The sequence below is a fragment of the Saimiri boliviensis genome, chromosome 4 (genome assembly GCF_048565385.1).
Source record: "Saimiri boliviensis isolate mSaiBol1 chromosome 4, mSaiBol1.pri, whole genome shotgun sequence".
Taxonomy (NCBI): Eukaryota; Metazoa; Chordata; class Mammalia; order Primates; family Cebidae; genus Saimiri; species Saimiri boliviensis.
The window spans coordinates 26,480,676-26,497,843 of record NC_133452.1 but is presented as its reverse complement, the minus strand read 5'-3'; positions in this window follow the sequence as shown (position 1 = coordinate 26,497,843).

Below are 17,168 nucleotides of genomic sequence, written 5' to 3'. Positions count from 1 at the left end.
ACTATCCATGTGGCGACCTGGTTCCACAACCCCAGAATGGCATAGAGTCAGCCTCTGCTGGAGGCCTCTCACCACAGCTGCTAATTCCTTTCCTTGAAGACACATCTCCCGTTTATTTTTGAGCCTGAAGAATGAGGGCAGCTCTCAGGAAATTCCCTTAAATAAAAAACAACCTGGTTATATGTGCTTCCCTCTCTCAAATTAAGCAAGCAGGAATAAACTGAGCATAAGTGAAAGCAGGTGAAGGACGTGCATTGCATGGAAAGACATTTTAGCCAGTTAGATTTCTAGCAAAAAAAAAAAACAAGGAAAGAAGAAGAAAAAAGGAGAAAAAATTCCAAAAAGCGATTAGAGAATGACAGAAAACAACTAAAAGTAAACTAACAAATATGCACATTTCAAATTTTGATCAACCCTGATAATTGGGTATCTAAAGATGTCCATCAATATTCATTTCCGTCAAAATATATAAGAGTTTTCCTACATCCAAGCTGACTTGCAGATAGTATCCATCTTTTGAACATGGATCTGTTGGATTTCTTAAAATGGCATCTCTTACATTTAAACAGCATTTCTTTGATGATTAGTGAGGTCAAGCAGATTTACATATATTGACTGATCATCGTTTGCGTTTGGCTGCATTCAGAAGCAGCCCCTTGGGCAGGGAATAATCCTTAAAGGGAATGTGAATGACATTCTCAACGGGGGAGAAGAACATTAGTACTTTTGAGGTCAGACTTCACTGGCATTTTGGCACTGTAGAGTAAACTCAGTCATTAGGGACAGACTTGCCTTCAGAAAATCTAGAGGGACAAATTATCTTATGAGGTTTTCTAAATTTGGGGTCAGCCAAAGGCACAGAAAAGAGAAGAAACAAAATCAGAGAAGTCAAAGAAACCTTACTTAGGGTCAGACAAAGCAGTCTTCTTTCTATACTGTGTAACTGGGCTAATCCACCAAAATATCCCTGCAGGTGCCTGAAACTTTGAAAATAATTATGTGGAGGTCAGGCTTTGAATCTTTGCAAGTCCATGATTAAGCTACAAATAACCAAAGATTCTTGAGCACTCACTATGCACTGTCCAGTAAATCAAACGTGTCATAATTCAGCACAGCCTCTGGGTCAGGGAGTGGTGAGAAAATTCCTGACTCACAAATGACTCAGTGAAAAATGAGGATAAAAATGCCCAGTTCATAGAGAGCTAGGATAATTACACGAAACACAGTATTTAAAGCACTTTTGCCTTGGACAAAGCTGGTGCTCTGTAACTATGGATTCCCTCTCTCTTTCCTCCAATTCCCTCTAATAGTTAATGTGTCATTATCAATCCTCATTAACCAAGCAGTGTCCGTGACCTGGAACAGAGAATAGGGACCTTGGCTGCTCTGGGCGGTAGAGCAGGACGAGGTGGTGCATGGGGATGAGCAAAGGGTGAAGCCATGATAAACAGTGCTTCTCGCACAGTCTTCTCACCAGGTGAGATGAACCACAGGTTATCTTACACTACCTGTTTATGAACAGATGCTGTGCTGGATTCTGTATAAACACTACACATACTAAGCCCTTGAGCGTAACAGGTACCTTTTGTATGCTCTTAAAGAATTCAGAGAGGTGCAAAGGGGCGTCCAATCCCGCTTCTTTACGGAGCAGTGGGGGTTGGAGGGAGGAAGAAGTGAAGTGTGTGTGTGAGGTGTGTGGGGGTTAGGAAAGGCACAGCTCTCTATGGCGGGAAGCAGGACGGGAGGGAGGTGGGAGCCACAGCCGACAGCCAGGCCACAAGTTCTAACTCTCCACTCAAGAATGGGATATTTTCTTATAGCAAAAACCGAACCTGATACGACCCCACATTTTTACTTTATCATTAGTATGTTACTTCTTCAAATATTTTTACTTTGCAGTAACAGTACTTTCAAAGTACCCTGGACAAGGGTATCATGCCCAGGACTATTCAAAGAAAGGAACACTTTGCCATTTCCACAAATCCTGAAATAGTCCAAAATGTGTGAATTTGCATCAGATCTCACTGCCATGGAAATCAGAGAGTGGCTTGCAGAGTGGCCTTATTTATTTTGGTAAGTGTGTGGGCAGGGGAGGTAAAGGGGCCGTTTGAAATGCTTTTAAAATTTTTAGCTTCAAATTATTGAACCCTCCAAAAAAAAAACTTAGATTTTTTTTTAAGGATAAAATAAAGTAAACCTTACTTCAGAGATGTGTAAAGCATACATACACTTAACATTCTTGAGAGCCATATTGTTGACTATTTGAACAGAGGGCTGGGAATTTTTTTTAATGAATAATATAAATTCACTTCACCTGAGGACTTCGGACCCATGGGATCCTATATCAGCTTTGCTGGCCCTTTCCCACCATGGTTTAAAGCTGTGATTCCTCCACCTCTTCTTGGCATGGCCACCACTTCTCACCTTCTTATCTTGATGTTCTACCCAATGGCAACTCCAGATATGGTACTTACTTGGGGTTTGCCTCCTACCTCAATCATTTTCCTCACCCCATCTGGGCCACTAATGCTTGGTCCTCAATCTTATGCCACCCAGATCTCTGGATAATAATTCTCTCATTGGCTGAATTATTGATTGTTAATGGGAATGTATCTCTGGGTCCCTAAATTGCTTCCTCAATTTGACATCACATAAGATTAACTATCGAGGATGAGTTGTTATTAACATGAATATGGAAAAGTGAACATGCAGGAGAAGCCAGGAAAGCAATTAAAATAACAACTGTGAAGAGAAATGATCTGGTAGACACTGAAATATACTAGAAAGCCTCTATTAAAATAGTCTGGAACTGACCGCAGGAATAGACAAATAGGCCAGTGGAATAGAATAAAAAGTCCCCAAAGAGACCCAAGTACATATGGAAATGTAGTGTATCTTACACTGGTATTTCTCAGGCAAAGATGAGGAAAACTGTGTAGTCACTGAAGAAAGATAAAATTAGTATCACATACCATGTAGAAAAATAAACTCCAAATGGATCAGGGATCTAAATGTGAACATTTAAACTGTACAAATACAAGAGAAAATATGGGTGAATTTTTCTTTAACCTTGATATAGGGACTTAAAATCCAGAAAAAGTAAATATGGATAAATGTGTCTACACAAAACAATTTAAAATATATATATTTGGAGGCAGGGTCTCGCTCTGTCTCCCAGGCTGGAGTGCAGTGGCACCGTCTCAGCTCACTGCAACCTTGACTCCCTGGTTCAAGCAATTCTCCTGCCTCAGCCTCCCGAGTTGCTGGGGTTACAGGTGCCTGCCATTACACCCAGCTAATTTTTGTATTTTCAGTAGAGATGGGGTTTCACCATGTTGGCCAGGATGGTCTTGATCTCCTGACTTCATTATCTGCCCACCTCAGCCTCTCAAAGTGCTGGGATTACAGGCGTGAGCCACCATGCCTGGCCCAAACATTTTTATTACAGAAGACCCATACGCAAAGTCAAAAGAGAAAAATATGTGTAATTTATACCATATATAGGGGGTTAATATCCTCAATATTCAAATAATTCTTAGTGAGTGACATGACTAAAATCACCTGAAAAAAAAAACAGAAAAAAAAGACATGAACAGGTAACTCATTTAAAAGCATATATATGGCATTTGAATTCATGAGAAGATATACAAACAACCCATAATAAAGACATGCAAGTTGAAACTAAAGCATTCTCACCTATCAGATGAGGAAAAATTTAAAAGTATGACAACACATTCTGTTGGCAAGAATAGAGGAAAACAGGTACCCTCAGGCACTGCTGGTGGAAATACAGATTGGCACAACCCTTTTAGAGGGGGATTTGGAGATGACTAACAAAATGATTCATCCACTTACTTTTCAACTAAGCAGCCCTACTTCTAAGAATCTGCCCTAAATAGACATCTCCAAAAGTACAAAAATGCATATATATAGGTTATTTATTTTCATGTTAGTTGGAAAGAGCTTGAATACTTAAGAGAGCAGGCAAATAAACTATAGTACCCTCAGTGGAGTATTACACAACTGTAAAAAAGGAGTGATAGGGGATGTCTGCAAACTGATATGCTGTGCTTCCGAGGGTATACTGTTAAGTGAAAGAAGCAAAATGTAAAAAAAAAAAAAAGAAAGAAAGAAAGAAAGAAAGAAAGAAAGAAAGAAAGGCCTGCTATCTTTTGTGTAAGAAAAAAGGAAATGAGAAATTATACACCTATCTGCTCAATAGTGCAAAAGCAAATAGAGAAAAGGTAAACCAGAAACTAATGACTAGATACATATAAGAGGAAGGAAATGACTCCTAGTTACATATAAGAAATGGGTAGAAATGGGTTGGAAAGGATGGGGAAATGAGAGCAGGATAGAATGGCTGGTGGGGGGCAGAGGAATGACTCTTCTGAGTAACCCTTCTTATAAAATTCTAACTTTTGGCAACCACAGTAATGATTCATGTGCTCAAGATATATAGATAGACAAAATCAACAAGGATAATAAAGGAAATCCAAAATGGAATTTGTATCAGTCAAGTGTCCAAGCCAGGAGGTTTAAGTCATGCAGTAATTTGAATAGAGAAGTTTAGTATGAACAGGGAAATAATGAAGGTGTAAAGACAGCCCTAAAGAAGATTCTAGAGCTGAGAGAGAGTACAAAAAGAATGAACTAACTTGGAAGGAGTCCTTCTCCAAGGATGCAATGAGATCTCATGGGAGATGATGGAGATATTCAATACATACTAAAAAATAGTGGGTTCTCTAGGCCCAGAGCTATACCACAGTCATCAGGCAAGCAAGTAATACACCCTGTGGTATGCATACCAAAGCTGGCAGGAAGGAATTGCAGCCAGGGCCAGCAAGCCAAAAGCACCCCTCTGGAGGGCTAGCAGTCAAGACTGAGAGAAGAGCACAGAGAATGACTCAGCACATTAGGAGCCTACTCATCAGCAGGGCAGCATGAGACCTGAGGTGTGCAGTGTCTACTTGAGTAGGGTCACATCGAGGTGATCATCAGGCCAAGGCCAAGGGACCATGTGGTCTGAACAAGCAGGTGGGACAAAGCAGCACTAAATTTTTTCCACACACTGCTGGCAACTGTGTGGTAGGAGTGAAGAGATAAAACAGCAGCACATCAGAACCAGGGAGAGAAGCCCCCTTCTCCTACAATAGCCCTCCAGTGCCCTTTGCTGACCAATTGTAACATCATGTTCACTGCAAAGGAGAAATACTTAAAGGATCTAGCTCCATTATTGCAGAGTAAGTAACAAAGGGTGAATTTGGAGATAAGGGGCAATAAATTGATAACTGGCAGAGAATACAAACAAATAAACCTAGCTAACCACAAATGAATAATATAACCATGCAGAAAGGGAAAGAGCAAAAGGAACTAACCTGGTTACTTTGAAAAACAGTATTTTGATAATATACATGAACACTAAAGTGAACCATGTACAAATGTACTTACAGGGGTACACTACTTTCTGTGAATTCTTGTACTGAGCAAATAAGTGAATATATTGGAGCAAATGAGATCCCATTTTTTTCACTGACAGAGGAAGGAGTATAAATAGAGTCTAAAATAAGCTTTCTGAGATAGATTGGAATTGGGGGTTATCACTATGAAGTGATTTTAATACATATAATATATATTCAGGAGACAGATATGCAAATATATATAGAATAAACATTTGTGTGTACACACATACATTTTTAGCTCTCTTCACTAAGAGAGATGAGAAGCAATGCTACTGCGGTAGCAATGAGTATACCCAGTTCCCAGATCTTGGCTTCTAAATACCATTCTCCAACAACAACAAGAAAAAACAGGGCTCCCTGGAGAAATGGCTGATGACAGAGACAGACAGGGAAAGCACAAAATGATCTGGAACTTCCTGTGTTGCTAGAAAGAAAAGAAGTGCTTTTAAAAAAGGACAGGGACATGTCAAAAGGATACAGGAGCCAACTTAAAGGGGCTTTCTTGGCCAAATGTGGGACAATTTGAACAAATAAAATAAATAAGGATAGTAATGGACAATAACCCACAGAATACGAGAATCCATGAGGCTATACTGTTATAAATAAATTACTGAATAAATTAATAAATAGGGAAAAAAGATAAAGCTTTTCCTTACAATAGAATTTTAACTAATTGTTAAATATTAGTTAAAATTCTATTGTAAAATTTCCTTACAATAGAATTTTAACTAATAATTGTAGGAATAATAATGGGGAAAATGTCACCATTTTTAAATGCTTTAATAATTGTTTTAAATAAGAATAATCAATGAATGATGAACTTAATGTGCAAAAGTAAGATGAGAAATGATACATTTACATAGTCTCAAAGTATCTCCCCTACAATAAGCATGTTGTTACATGCTTACATGTTACAAAGGGAAAATACTTACTTTCCAGTGGAGAAATCTGGCAGATATCAACTTAATCAAAAGATCAAAGTGAACATCAGCAGTGATTAGACAAATCAACATCAGGGGTCTCTTGGTATGATGCACTGAGAAGGGCACAATGTGACTCCATAGTATTTTTTACAAAAAATCCACAACTCAAATATATTTATAAAGAAACAACAAACAAACCTGAATTGAGGAACATTATTCAGATAACTGGCCAGTGCTTTTTTTAAGTGTTAAGATCACAAAAGATAAAGAAAGGCCGAGACACCGTTTTAGAATCAAGGGACACAGCAAATAAAGCAGTGAGGGTGCAGATTTAAAGAGACTCCCACTCTCAAGGTCATGCAAATATAGGATTAGCCCTAAAGGAGACCAAAGTTACATGGCAACTAAATGCAACATGTCATCCTGGTTTTAGTGGGAAAATTGGTGAGGTTTGAATTGTATCATCGTGGTCATCCTGGACATTAGGGGGAAAACTGGTGAAGTGTGAATTGCATCAGTATTAATTTCCTGAGTTTAATAATTGTACTAGAGTTATATAAGATGTCAATATATGAGGAATCTTGGTATACAGAGATTCTTTGTATTATCTGTAGAAGTTTTTTAAGCTTAGAATAGATTTCAAATGAAAAGGTTTCAGTTTTTAATGTAAAAATGATTAAAGAAAAGCAAGTAAGAATAGTCTTCTAGCTGAGAATCTAGCATAATGTCGCATGTGGAGGCATTTATTAAGCTAAAAAAAAATGCCTGGTGAACACGTGGGCTTTGGAACCATCCAGATGTGGATTCCACTCTGACCTTACTAATCGTGTGATGTCAGGCTAGTTACCTAATTTCCCTAAGCCTTATTTTCCTCATCTGGAAAATGGGTCATCATAATAATACCTACTTTATATGCTTTATTACAGTTATCTCTATTTATAACTATCTATATTCAATAGGTGATATTGTAAAGAACTTACTACAAACTCAACCAGCAGAATTCAAAGTAGTTTGATATGGTTTGGCTTTGTCCTCACCCAAATCTCATCTTTAATTGTAATCCCCATAATCCCCATATGTCAAGGGAGAGACCCAGTGGGAGATGATTGAATCCTAGGGGTGGTTCCCCTATGCTGTTCTCATAATAGTGAGTGAGTGCTCATGAGATCTAATGGTTTTATAATTGTCTGATAGTTCCTCCTTCATAAGCACTCACTCTCTCCTGATGCCTTTTGAAGAAGATGCCTGCTGCCCCTTCCACTGTGATTGTAAATTTCCTGTGGCCTTCCCAGCCATGCAGAACCTTAAGTCAATTAAATCTCCTTTGTTTATGAATTACCGTCTCAGGTATTTCATTGTAGCAATGTGAAAATAGACTAATGTATAGTTGTTATTGTGGTTGTTGTAATAAGCAACTCCATGACTAGTTCACTTCTCCTTGAACAAACTATATACTATGCATTGAAGGCCCTACCTAAGGCCAGGCAGATACCCCACAGGTTATGTTTCTAAAGGTTTGTTATAACTCATTGTAAGTAAAGCCAGGACATGAAATTTTAAACTTACCAAACAGATAAATAGTGGGTGATTACTTTTATTAAAACATGATTCATAGGCCTTTTTGGGAGCAAATAGCATTTGGTTTCCTTTTAATTTTGCAGAAACAGAACTATGACATAAAACAAAACAATTGTTTGTGTATTGCCTTAGGCAGACTGAGGAAGGGCCACTGCTGGGTGATTTAGGCATGGGAAAAATCTGGCTTAATAATAAGCCTCAACGATGTTGACTGTTTCAAAGAGGCAAAGAGAAGCCAACGTCGCTCGTTTGTCTTTTCCAAGCAGATTCCGAACTACTTAAATGTGATGACATAGATCAAATATTTGAGGTTCAGGATTGCTTGTAGGTTCATGCTTTCCCTTTAATCCATTTTTTGAGATAACTCCAGTAAAAATAATGGGCAAGGATAGGAAAAGGGTGAGTATAGCTAAACAGGATCCAATTCCAGTCAAACACTGCAATGTCTGGTGTTTCTAGTAATGCATTTATTTTATGAAAAGGATATAAAATCAAGATACTTCTGTGGCACTTATCCATGTATATAAGGGGTACAAAATATCAGAAATAAAATATGCCACTCTGCTGTCTTCCAAATATTTCCAATAATCCTTTAAGTATAGGAACAAGGGCTAAATTCCTGAATAAATTATCTTATCTTTATAATCTGCCCCAAAGTTTTGGAAACCCTAGCTTTTAAATATTAACCAAAAAGTGTTTCCAGCCAGTCATTTGGAAAAGTAACTCACATTCATGCTAATTTTAACTTAGGAAGAGATGTTGTTTTGCAATTTTTTTTTTTTTTTTTTTTGAGATGGAGTTTCACTCTGTTTCCCAGGCTGGAGAGCAGAGGTAGATCTCAGTTCACTGCAACCTCTGCCTCCATGGTTCAAGCGATTCTTGTGTCTCAGTTTCCCAAGTGCATGCGACCATGCCTAGCTAATTTTTGCATTTTTAGTAGAAGCGGGGTTTCATCTCTACTAAAAATTGGCCAGGCATGTTGGCCAGGCCTGTCTTGAACCCCTGACCTCAAGTCATCTGGCTGGCTTGGCCTCCCAATGTGCTGAGATTACGGGCGTGCACCACCACTCCAGCCTGTTTTGCCATCTGTTACTGACTCCTTTTTGATCCCTATGCACTCTGACCACAGTAGGGATCCCAAAGCATCTTCACCTCTGAGTCCTCATCCAACACTGTGCTCCTTCCCTTGGCAGTGACTTCTATCTTATATTGGTAAGATCTGATATATCTAGAATAAGTGTCATCCAAATCATGTCTCAAGATTCATCCAGTCCCTCAGCCTATCCTCCAGCCTCTGAACAAGGAGGGACTCTATCCTCCCTCAATATGCACCCCCTCACTTGGGTTCTCAATTTCATGTCTAGAAACTTCTTCCAGCATACCCTTTATTTTGGATTATATTTCAAAAGTACATAGGTCTTCCTTAAGCTTTCCCCAAATATTTGCTATTTAGTAACTTGCTGTTTCTCTGCCAGAATCATCTGTCCCTTTAAACTTAGCATTATCCTCACTTTCCTACTGAAACAAATCCAACGACTACACTTCCTCTCCATCTTTGCTACTTCTGACTCTGCTGGGCACATCTAACTCAGTCCTAACTATAAGCCTTTGCTCCTCATGTAGCACCACCTGACATGGTCCCTTCTCTTCATTTATTTCATTTGTACTCATTCTTAAAGGCCCAGCTTGAGCCTCTTCTCGCCTGTGAAGTCACACCAGAATCTCCCTTCTCTGTACTTTAAGAATACTAACTGTTGGGAGGATCCACTGCACCTCCTAGTTGTACTCCAACTGTGCTTTGGGGAACTATATAATCCCCATTTCACAGTCTTGCCTTAGCTACTCTTCCCTGGCCAAGGAATAAGCATGTATCCCTAATCATGCCAACTGGCCTTCCTCTCCCAGGAATATGAATCTTGAATGAAGTGAACAAAGAAGGAAATGGATAGAGCTAAACTATTTCGGCTGTGAGGCCATTGGTAAACATTTCTTGAAGGCCCCACCCCTTGATCCTGGTAAGTACAGAACTTTTCTGCACTTGGTTCCCCACATTTCCTTCATTTCTGTGAGCCACACATTTTTTCCCTCTGAAGTTAGCAAGAGTCTGTCTCTTACACCCAAAAGCACTCAACGAGGACTCTCCTGTTGCCTTCTATTACTGTCAAATTTCAGGGAGGGGCTGATGATGTCTTGTGAAACAAAGAAATAGGAAGTTTTTAAGGGCAGGAACTGTGTCTTATGACCCTCTATATCTTACACCACTTATGTACACTGCAATCAGAATCTAAATTTTTACCGAATCACAAAATATCATTACTTCCATTACTGTTTCAACAAAAAATTGTTCTTTAAAATTAGACTATTTATTTTATGTAGCTTCTGCAACTGCATGACAATAAATATATATGAAAATCTTCATCTATAAAACAAAGGAACTGGAATAATTATCTGAGACTATCTCTGAGTCTATATTGTAGTTAAGGATCATTCATTAATTCTGTAAAGACATTAAAGATATTTTGCGTGTCAACCGTTGAACATGCACTGTGTACAACTAGGCACTGAAGTTGTATACAAGATGAAAAAGACATGATGATACCAGCTCTGGCTTTAGCACAATTGATTTATCTGGCATTACTCTTACCAGTTTAACTTATGCCTTTTATAATGGTAGTATCTGGGATTAATTTGGCACTTTTTTCTGAATTATTTTCATATAAGACACATCATTTGTTATTCCTGCTGCATACAGGGAAAAACTGCTGTTAGGTCACATGACTAAGATCAAAACCAGAGCTAGAAGAAAACAGGTCCTTTGATTTACAGTGACATTCCTTCCTTCCCTCTCCACAATAATAAGATACATTTCCTTTGAGATACAATTAAATACTAGAATTATAGTTTATTTAATTTCTGCTTTACATCCAACTCATGGGTTTTTCTCTTGTTGAAAAAGATAAAGGCAGTTTTTGAGTTCTTACCACAGGAAAACACCAGAAGCATTAGTTGGCTACTGGTAACTTTGGCTAACAAATATTTATTTAGTGCATGTCAAGCATAACACGTTGGGCTACACTTGACAATAACCCCAGTCAAGACACGTATAGCTCCTCCCCTTGCTGAATTTACACTCTTGTGTGAGAGCAGGTCAGAGTCACATAATGTGGGAAACTAGGATGAGAAGATACAGCATATACTCAGGTTCCCAAAACTTTTATGTTCACAATGAATCTGAATTGAATTTCTCAGTCTGCTCCAATCACTTGTACATTGATTGAAACCTATTGGCTTTTTTCTTGCCCTTCATTCCAGATGCAATGTCTTCATCTTCAAGGTATTCCTTCTCTCCAATTTTTTTTCCTTTTTTCTTCATAGTCTCCCTTTCTAACTCGATATTTCAAAGTAATCCCTAATACCTTTTTCATCTGCAGAACATTCACAAAGATCCTCTGGATCTTCAGTGGTTCTAAGAGCCCTATAAAAAAAATTCCTTTCTTGATTCACTTGATACTTTCTGATGATGTTAAAAAAAAAAAAAAAAATCTTTTCTTGAGAAGCAGAATGTCTCTGTTATATTGTCAATGGTCCAGGATAGGACCAGAGGGCCAAGAGCCAAAAGGGCACCCCAAAGAATTTCTCCTTTAAGAATGTAGTTTTGGCAAGCAGTGTGTCTAAATGTGCCTTTATGCTATTTTACTTCTAGGGTCAACAGAAGTATAAAAAGTCAACTTTCTTCAAAACATGTGCCATGAAATTGGCTTAATAGAAAAAAGAAATAGCAACAGTAGCAAGCAAGTTACAAAGCAAAACTAGGCTGGGACACATCTGTTAAAAGGGCACTTGATATAAATCCACATTTGTCAATTATTAAAATGTATAGCTTTTTGTATAGTCCTAAAGATGCTACTGCCACTTTTAAAAGCTGGATGCCATTGTTACTACCATTTTTAAAAAAGCAATTTGTACAGGGTATCATTTTCACTTGTAGTTACTGCTAATATAGGCAGACTAAGGCACTGCCATGTTGACTTGAGAAGGAGGAGAGTGCAGAATATTGAGAAACCTTAAGCCAGGCACAGTGATATGTGCCTGTAGTCCCAGCTACTTGGGAAGCTGAGTAGTCAATTTCAAGAGGACCGCTTGAAGCCAGGAGCAGGAGGCTGCAGTGCACTATAATCACGCCTGTGAATAGCCACTGCATTCCAGCCTGGGCAACACAGCAAGACCCCATCTCTAAAAACATTTTTAAAAATTTTTTAACAAAGAGATTTTACAGTCATTCCATTTCTAAACTATGACAAATGAGAGAGCTGTAAAAGAATACAAAGTGTAAAAGGAGGTCAGTGATTTAAAAGTATATATTTCTTTGGTCATAATACCAGCCCTTTTTCAGAGAATTTGCTAACATTAATTACTCCTCATAGCATCCACATTACCTAACATCAACAGCTGCATTTTGTCTTCATCTTCAATGGTGAAAATGCATAAAAAGGGAGTTAAAAGTTTGTTCCTATCTGGAAAGGAATTTGAGGCAGAGCTAGTTTCTAAATCTTGCCTTTATAGAACATCTTTAAGCGCTTCAGCTTTGAGGAAAGACAAACCCAGGCTGAAATTCCAGCTCTGTCACTTAGTATCTGTGTGACCCTAGGGTCACTTACTATCTAGGCCTTAGTTTCTCTGTGTGTAAAATGAAGATATGTCACACTGACTGCAGCAGTGGGCCCGACTGTTCACCGTTCTCTGCATCCAGACCTTTTGCCATGCCCTTTTCTAGTGCCCTCTCAAGGGATGGATGGAGTCCATTAAGGATAAAAGCCACATCTTTAGGCTTAGACAAACAGCCAGGTTGCTAGCAGAGGTTCACATGGATTTATGCAATTAGGCTCGTCTGGAGCTTGTGATCAGAACTTGTAGCTCTGCAATCACCAACAGAACATAATCAGCCCAACCTATTGGAGGATGAGAGACACATGGGGGAGCTGAATTGCCCCATTCATCCCAGCCAAGACCAGGCTAGATCAGTCTTCAGTGAGCCGAACTCTACATGTCATGAGCCAGCACCATCAAGACAGGCCAAGATCTCTTTAGCTGATAATGCCAGCTGTGTAAGCAATAAGCAGTTATCATGTATGTAACGGAGGTTGTATGCATTTTCGTTACATAGCATTGCTGTGACAATAGATAACTAATACATGATGGTGGTACCTCTTATATGCATTTCAGTTTAATTGGGAAAATACATGTAAATCATTTAGAATAGTACCTCATTCTAACCATAACAGCAAAAATAATGATAATATGTACTGTTCTTTTGGAGAAATAATTATAGAATATGCAAGAGTATTAGAAATTCATCTGGGGCTTCTGAATAGGACCTATCTCATTGAAAATGTTTACAAAATCATGCAATCCACTTCCAGTCTTTGTAAAGGACCAAGGTGATGACCCAATTGTGTTTTTTTAAGCTATAAGCTTAAGTATCCTGGGACCTGTTCTCGTGAGTAAAAGAGTTCTTTTCCCTCTAGAAGATTCACTTTGTTAATATTAAAAAAAAAAATACACCCCCATACTCCCGATGCAGAGTAGAGAGACATTCAAACTTACAGCCTGCTGAGAGAAGCCAAAGGCTAGCCTCAGGCATAAACCCAAATTATGTCCAGGCTTGGTGGCTTAGACCTGTAATCCCATCACTTTGGGAGGCCAAGGCAGGAGGATCACCTGAGGCCAGGAGTTTGAGACCATCCTGGCCAACATGGCAAAACCCTGCCTCAACTAAAAATATAAAAAATTACCTGGGCATGATGGCAAATGCCTGTAATCGCAGCTACTTGGGAGGCTGAGACACGAAAATTGCTTGAACCCAGGAGGTGGAGGTTGCAGTGAGCTGAGATTGCACCACTGCATTCTAGCCTGGGCAACAGAGCAAGAAAACAAAGAAAGCCTTGAAAACAAAGCCTTGAAAACAAAGACTGAAGTTACTAGATTTTGTTCCCCTGGAGGGCTGGACAGAAAATGATATTCATCACCGTCCTTTTTCTTCTTTTCCTATTTGGATAAACTTCTTGAAATAGTTTAGTGTGTTGGTTAGGAAATGTGAACTCTGGAGTTAAAATTGTTTCTACCCCTCACTAACTCTGTGATGTAAGCAAGTTAAATTCCATAAAGCTCTCTTACCTCACTCCTTAAGTGGGGATAAGAACAGTAAACTTCCAAGGTTACTTCAAGGATCATATAAAATTATAGCTGTGAAGTTCTTAGAGCTGTGCCTGGCACACATAAATAGTCAATCAACATTAGCTATTACTAGTTATTCTAACAGACGAGTCTGCCTTCTGTCAGCTCCATTTCTAGCTAGCCTAGATTCTGTGGACCATGCTCCTATCTAAGCTAGGTGAGCTTAATAGGCCTTGATTCAAAACAGGTCACTAGTACTGAACTACCTATGGTTATCCTAAGTAGGGTTCAGAAATGGAATCTCAGATTTTATACCCAAATGTGAGAAAAAAAACACAACCATGAGAGAGAAGAACAGGAGGCTGGGAGTTTGGACAAATGTGAAAAATAATATTTCTCAGCCTACTTCCAAGCCATCTTACCCAGCCTCTTATGAGAAAAGGAAGTCCAAAGTGACTTTCAACTTTACTATAATTCTGCTCACCAGCACAGAGACAAATCAAATGATCTTCACCTAATCAACTAATAGCATGAACAAAGAAGGGGCTGTCCCTCCCTTACACACCAATGTTCTTTCTTTTTTGGTGATTGCCCTTCTTAACCAGGTCAAATTAACCACTGGAGCCATAGTCTACCCTCAGTGCAGCTGTCTTCCTCAGGTAAGGAGATCAGTAGAGAACCCAAGAATATCCTATCCTCTCCTTCATGGAGCCACTTCCTCAGCCCACACCTCTCTTCCTCTATATCCTCCTGATACGAAAGTGAGGGTCTTTATAAATCTGTCTTTGTTGTGGTCCCCAGAAGCTGCTGAAACACATCAGGACATTGATCACATCAGCCCCAATGGAATGGTGAGCCCCAATTCTCTTGCTCATCCTGAATCCTGCTCAGTTCTGCTACCCAACAAAGCAAGGTAAACAAGGAGCACCAAATGAAAATCTGGTCTAAATAATATGCCAACACTATAAAATTCTTGAAATTTACTGCCACCTTATAAACATTAACAATACAAACATACTTCCATTATCAATTCAATCTGTTGCTCCCACAGAGAAATCTCAGTCCAAAGTTCTGCTCTGCCCCTTTTCCTTTTACTGGCTCAATTACAGGCAGAAGAGACGGTATTTGGGGATCTGGGTGGACTCTGGGATCCTTCTTCGGCAGCTGCACCCTGGGCCGTCTGCCAATATAATTGGAGTACAGCCTTAGCACCTCCAAAGTTTGATTATTTCAACCCTAAGACTCTCAGTTTCCTCTTTTCTGAAAGACCTAAGGGTCAATAGAACACATGAGGATATCATAGCACCAGTCTTAATCCCACAAAATTCAGAAGCACAAACAAATTCCCAGTTAATAATATAAACATCAATTTCCATTGGATGGGTGTTCCCAAGCAAAAGATAACTTTCCCAGAGCCCAACCCATGTTATACTCCAGACGCTTGTTGCTAGTGCCAGTTGCAGACCATTGTAAAGATTTGGTGTTATCTATGTCTGCAAGGAAACAAAGAAGGAGAAGGGCCTTTTCCTTTAGATTTCAGGATGCCAGTGAACTTATGCCAACTGTTAGAATTCAGGCCACGGGTAGTCAAGTTCACAGGAGAAAGCCTGTATGAATTGTGTTGTGTACTCCCTGCTGTACTTTGCCTACATAACTAAGTTTATGTGCACAATTAAAATGGCAACTTAAAGATGAAGGATGTTCTATCGCACTCATTGCTAACTCTGCTACTGCCAAGAGCAATCACCAGTGAAGAGACAGAGCCATCAGTATTTGAATTTAAATGTTGAAATAATAATAAAGCCTATGGTCTCCCTAAGGTTAGTTTATAATAAAAATAACTTCTTGATCCTGGAAAACTTATCTGGTTTCTTTCTTCCTTTCATTCTCCACTTAATGACTGAAGTTATTATTTCCATGGTGGTCTCCAAACCACACTTGGTTTCTATGTAGATTGGCATGTCACCTCCTACAATTTCACCAGCTGCCTTTTCCTCTCAAGAGAATATGATTAAAATATTAATCCAGCTTCTGGGCTAATCTAGCAAGAGAGTTATATAAATTTCTACATAGCACAGCACTTGCTATTAAATATGTAACATGTCCTCCCTTTTATTTTTTATGCCTCCACAGTTAAGTTAGCTCCTAGCAAAGCAGACAATAAAAATTTTACCTTCCTGGCCCTCTGCTGCTTGTTCTTTCTGACTTCTCAAGTCCGAATTTGAATAATGACAAGCCCAAGTCCAAATTGTTGGTTTCCAATGGGTAGAAATGGGCTGGAGGAAAACATCTGGGGGCCTAAGCTGAGCCACTGTGACTGGCCAACTGTCTGGCAGCTATGACCTTTGCAAAACCCCGGTAGGCAGAGGCCCTGCTCAGTAATCCGTTACAGCGTCCTCTTGGTGGTGCCAATTCACCCATTTGTCCTGCTTACTGGAAACCGTCCAGAACTGCAAAGCCATCACTCAGCATTTACAGAAACCGCCTCTGGGCCTATCATTGGGCTAAATCCTTGCTTTTGAGGAGCTTACAATCTAAGTACTGTAATTAGAGACCAATTGAGTATTAAACGATGTGACACTAAGTAGGAGTTTGAAGAAAATGATCATTGTGGGCTAGAGCCGTTGGGAAAGATTTCATAGAGACTGTGGAACGTTGAGGGGGAAAAGTAACATAATCCTTGAGGTCTACGAAGCCGATAAATGTGCTTAGGATAAGAGAACCCCAGGGGGTGTAGCAGGCTTACCTGTGGAACTCATCACTAAGAGGGTGGGATTCCTCTCAGGTCAAGAGGAAATTTAATCTTTCCTGAAATTCTTTAGCATTTGAATCATGATGGTGATGTTGCTGACATAAAAATCAGACATCCTTAATTTATTCAGGCCTCCAATATAGACATGTCATTGAAAGAAATGACTTACTACCAATGCCAGCCCAGGCTAGATTAAGAGCTGACCGCACTTGCATGTGAAGTCAGGATTACTGGTGGAGTCGTGTTAGGTCTTTTCCAAAGGGCACAAACAGCCAAGAG